The 5,780-nt window shown below is 41.5% G+C and overlaps 1 pseudogene; it reads right to left on the reverse strand.

Annotated features, from left to right (window-relative positions):
- Window positions 1–253: 253 nt before the first annotated feature.
- On the reverse strand, window positions 254–5,438 carry LOC116678261 (pyrin-like; annotated as a pseudogene).
- Window positions 5,439–5,780: the final 342 nt, after the last annotated feature.

Below are 5,780 nucleotides of genomic sequence, written 5' to 3' on the forward strand. Positions count from 1 at the left end.
CATTTATTATAACTTCCAGAAGAAATCAGTTTCTAAAGACACCAAATATGTCAAGATGAAGTTTGAGTTCATTTGTAAAGAATTGCTGCACATTTAACATATGATAATAAATGGAATAAAGTGTAAATCAGTCACCACAGGAACAGATTCTGTAGAAAATAAGATGTAAAATATATGAATATGTACATTTGTTCCCTTGATTGAAAATGAATCAATACCTGAAATGAGATCAGTGATTAGTTTACTCTGACAGGAAGATGATCAGAGGGGCAGAGTTTTTACCACCTTCATTAGTACAGGGACTGAAGAATGGGAAGAGTTTCTCAGTGAGGAGCAGCCAGTAAGGAGTGATAAAGAGCTGCAGCATCTACGTCATAAAAGGAGACCAGACCCTCCTCATAGTCCACAAACACCCCCACCTTCTGAGGAGGAGACTTCAGAGAGAGACGGACTGGAGGGTCAGCAAGAGCTTTGTACTCATTCCCATTTCTCAACCATATCGTCCAGTAACCTTTCTGAGGACTCAGTGGTGTCTCCTTTCCTGTTGATCGACTCTTTGGCCACTCCTAAAGTCCATTTAGTCTTTCTTTTAACTTGAACCTCAAAGTAAAATCTGCCTGAAGAGAAACTCTTTTTTGCTAAAGAAAACACAATAAGAAAATCTCTCTGGTTGTCTGGGAGATTCTTCTTCACATCACTATGATTCACTTGTTTCCCATCATCACACAGGATGAGATTAGGATGTGCTGTATCAGGATCAAGAGTCACATCCACTGCATACTGCTGGACCCTCTTCAGCTCGGCTTCAAGCAGCCTCTTCATCTCTTTACTGAGCGTCTCCTCCAGCTGAACCACAGCTTTCACCACAGTCCCCTCATATGATGATGGACGGACGCTGACCTCTGTCCAGTCCTTGGTGGGTGGGGTGGTTGGATGTTTAGGGACTGGACCCTCTGGAGAAGATGGAGGTGGTCTTCAGAGCGTAACATCTGCTCCACCTCAGTGCTTCTCTTCATCAGCTCAGAGATTTCCTGTTCCAGCTCTGTGATGAAGCTTCGGCCTGTTTTTCTCTTGTTTTCTGCTTCTCTTTGATGGTGTTGATGAGCTCATTCAGGCCTCTCTCAACAGACTCCTTCAGAGAAGTGAAGACCTGAACACCTTCTGCTATCTCTCTGTCTGCAGCTTCCTCACTGAGGTCCACTGAGTGTTTGATCTCCTGAATCTTCAGTCGTCTCTTCTGGATCATCTGCTGAATTCCAGCCCCAGTCTTCCCCAGATCTGCCTTCTTTCCTTCATGTTCTTCTTTCAGAGGAACAACATCATGCGTCTTGTGGTCTAAAACAGTGCAGAGCATGCAGACACATGTCTGGTCGGTCTTACAGAACAGCTCCAGAGGTTTATCGTGCTTCCTACACATCCTGCCTTCCAGGTTCTCTACAGGTCGATCAGCTGATGTCTTTTCAGACCTGACGTGGTCAGATGAGCTAAATGTTCTCCTTCAGGCACATTGCTGGCTGCAGCCAGAACTACACACAGTGGGAGAGAAAAAAACATGTAATTTAAAAGACAATTCTTATTAGTTTTAAAAGAAATGTGTGCATTTGTAGGCTTTATGGAGCCGAGTGTATATATGATGGACTAGTGGCATTAGAACGGGACAAAGGCCGCTAAATGGAGAGGTTTGTGAGTCCCTATGCACCTGAGGTCTGTAGTGTCTGGAGCTTTGTGCTCCTGGTAGGCTTTGTGCTCCTGGTAGGGTTTGTGCTCCTGGTAGGGTTTGTGCTCCTGGTAGGGTCTTCCATGGCAAAGTGGTCTCAAGTGAGGGGCCAGACAAAGAATGGTTCAAAACCATATGAGTTATCGAGGGAGAGAGGGAGTGACCCTGCCTGGAGGAAGCCAGGGGCCCCCGCATGCTTCAGAGATAACAATCTGTTCAATAAGTTTTGTTTCTCATGTCCACCCACTCTTTTATCCTGAAAATACAAATTAAAAGGAAAGGTGCTAATAATATCAGAAGGACATTAAATCTTATCTCATGTGCCACAAACAGATCCCAGCCTGCCATGTTGCTTAGCTTAGATGCACAAAAGACATCTGATAGGGTAAAACGGAGCGTCCTCTACCAATCATTAGCAAATTTTGGGTTTCATACAACCTTTATTGACTGGGTGAAAATGGTTTACAAACCCCAGATCACGAATTAGAGTCAATGGGTGTTGCTCAGACTTTTCCTACTTAAAAGAGGAGTCAGACCAGGAGACTTTCTGAGTCCTTTACTGTAAGTATAGAACCACTGGCTGAGTCAATAAGACAGAATAAAGATATAAAGGGAATAAGGGATGAGGGGGAACAGACCACAAAATATCACTATTTGCAGATGATATATTAACATATATAAGTGAACCTTCCACCTCATTAACAGCCCTGGTGAATAACCTGAACGAGTATGGGGAGATTTCAGGATATCTGACCAATGAGGCTAAATCAATAGCTATGATGTTCTCAGGTCAATGTTCGGCTGATTTAAAGGGGAAATTCAAGTTCAAATGGACCAATAAAGGGTTCAGATATCTGGGTATTATTATTACTTCTGATATGTCACAGCTATTTGAAGCAAACTATGGGAAATTGATAACTGATATTAAAAAGATTTGACCAGGTGGGAGATTTTGCCTTTGACTCTGATGGATAGAAACTGTGAGAATGAATGTATTACCAAGACTGTTGTTTTTGTTCCAGTCATGGCCAATTATGGTCTCAACTCTACCTTTAAAATGTTAGACAAGATTATCTAAATTTATTAGGAAAAAGAAAAAGGCTAGATTTAAATGTAAGACACTGATTTTACCAAAAGAGAAGGGGGAATGGATTTACCCAATCAAAAAATTACTACTGAGCTGCTAATTATGTGGATTACTAATGATGCAGATGCATTGTGGGTGGGAATGGAACACAATTATATAAATGTATCTGTAGAATAAGGGGACCAGATTTCTCAGACAAAATCCGGGGACATTTTCAGCTCAGAAGCGTATTTACCTCCAAAACAATTACTGTTTTTATTTTTGTAAAAATTAAAACGGGGACACTAGACCTAGAGCTGTTCTCATTAGGGGCTGAGCCCCCCCCCCCCCCAAGGTCTGATCCTAGACCCACCCCTGCTGCTACTTCCTACTACACTCCACTACACCTCAGAGGGGAATGTTTCAGATAGAAAGTCTTAATATTTCAAGATAGAAAGTCCTAATATTTCATAATGTTGTAATGTACTGAACTACTGACAGCTTTTGCTTTATTGCTTCAGGTTTGTTACTACAACAGCTCCTTGAGAATCAGATACAATAAATCTATTGAGGACATATTATCCTTTAACATTGATGCATATTAATCGAGATCGCTCCAGTCAGAAACAAGCTACAATGGAAGTTAATAGGATAATTGTCCAACTTGTATTTACGTTCATAAAGTGCTCGTTTTGCTGCTAACAAACTCAGATTAATATTCTAAGTGTCTGACAACATTATGGAAAGGATTTCTAAGGAGGTCGACCTTTCTGTTAAAGATTAAGATCCTTTTTTAAAACATAGAAATCCGCAAAATTGCGTTGGCTAAACCCACCAGACTCCATGTAAATAATCAGTGATTTTAGCATCGTAAAACATGGCTTCTAAAACCTCTCTGAGCACCGCGGGCTCTGGCGGTCTGGAGCCTGCAGGTGTAGGGTGCCCGACTATCTGCTACGTTTTGTCAGTATTTTATTTCTTTCATTTCGATTTCGGGTCTGTCAGTCACAGTGAAATCCGGGACATTTCCGGGGACAGATCCAGCCGGGGACAGGTCGCCAAAATCGGGGACTGTCCCCGAAAACCGGGACGTCTGGTCACCCTACTGTAGAATCGCTTCCATTTTTTAGTGAAGTAACACAGAAGGTGGGCAATGTCTGGATCAGGGGACGATGAGAATATGGTCAAACTCCATTTGTAGACCCACCCAAATCTCAATGAACCCTGATTTTTTACCATGTATGATGGATGCAGGCTACAATAGATGGACACGACAGGGGTTAAAATATATTGCTGAAATGTTTAGGGGACAAACCTTGAAGTCATTTCAGCAGTTAACACAAGAATTTAATTTACCAGCCCATGATTTCTATAAGTTTCTACAACTGAGATACTATCTTACGACACATAAGGAGTGGGAGAAGATCTCTAACATCCCCTCGAAACTAGAAGAATTACTGATGACGTATACAGAGGGAGGGACAAAGAAAGGGATTAGATCCAAATTGTATGAGGTAACACAACTGGAATCTAACAATAACAATTTGGATGTCAAGGAAAAATGGGAATTGGAAGCAAATATTCTAATAACAGATGAACTGGGAAGAATCCTTCAGAGCAGGACATAAGGTAACTAGCAGCCCAACATGGAGGGAGTTGGATTGGAAGATCAAAATGAGGTATTTTAACACCCCATCTATTACATCAAAATACAGTTATACCTGGGAGAGATGTTTGGTAGGGGACTTTACACATATATTTTGGGATTGCCCGAAAATTTCAGATTATTGGAAGAATATTCAAAAGGAAATAGCACATGTTTTGGGTATTGACTTTAAGTTAGATCCAGCACCATACATATGCGTATAGATGGGAACTTTATTTCCTCACTAAGAATTCTACTTTTAATAGCAAAGAAAACAATCACAGCCTCTTGGTTGAAGCCACAACCTCCCAGTGTAAGGGAATGAAGAGAAAGGGTAAAAAGTCAGACCGGTTTGATCAAAAATGGTTACCAGTAACACAGACATTGTCAGAACTCTAGTTACCTCTTTTATTGGTTTATTCATTTTTTTCCTCTTAACTTAATTGTATTATATAATTGTATTTTGTACTTACTACAGTACACTTGACAATAAAGGTATGTGCTTATTGCTACAGGTTACTCAGGTTCTCTTCTTTTAAGACGGAAGAAGGAATGTTTGGAGACAGGAGGCGAGGACATGATCATCGGTTAGAAGGGAAACTGCCAGAGCATCTCCTAATGTGTCTTCCTAAAGTATGTGTTGTTTATATGTATGCTTGTCATTTTGTGTGAGAAAAAATTTATTAAAAAAAAGGGGGACTGACCTTGTGGTCCTGAGTCGGTGTCTGGCAGACTCTGGACCAGATCATTCCTGCTGATGTTCTCTAAAACCTTCTTGGTCACCGTCAGAGCTCCCTCTAGCCGATAGGTGCTCACCATCACATCCACCGTGTCCTGCATTTCTGCCTTCTCCAGCTTGGACACTTTGATGGGTTGGAAGCCTTCCAGGACTTCTTGCTGTAGATACCATTTGAATGTCATAAATTCCTCTTCCTTTAAATTCTCCAAAGTGTTGAAAAGATCCACTGCCGTCATCGTGGCTTCCTGCGGAAATCACAAAGTTTTGTCAAACTGAAAGAAAATTGAAACCCAAACCTTCATTTTACCAGGAATCATTGTTAACCAGGGCCTGTTCCACAAAACCAGGATAAGGGATTAATCCGGGATATTCAAGTTATCCTGGATGAATTTAGCTTTGACTCGGTTGCACAAAACCAGGTTTAATTAAACTCAGCCAAGTAACCATGGAGATTTATTCTTTGTGGATGGCCTGGTCCAGAGTGAGCTAACAGCTGGGCTAACAGCCGGGCTAACAGCCAGACTAACAGACAGACTAACAGCCAGGCTAACAGACAGCCTAACAGACAGGCTAACAGACAGCCTAACAGACAGGCTAACAGACAGACTAACAG

The sequence above is a fragment of the Etheostoma spectabile genome, unplaced genomic scaffold (genome assembly GCF_008692095.1).
Source record: "Etheostoma spectabile isolate EspeVRDwgs_2016 unplaced genomic scaffold, UIUC_Espe_1.0 scaffold00006809, whole genome shotgun sequence".
Lineage (NCBI taxonomy): Eukaryota > Metazoa > Chordata > Actinopteri > Perciformes > Percidae > Etheostoma > Etheostoma spectabile.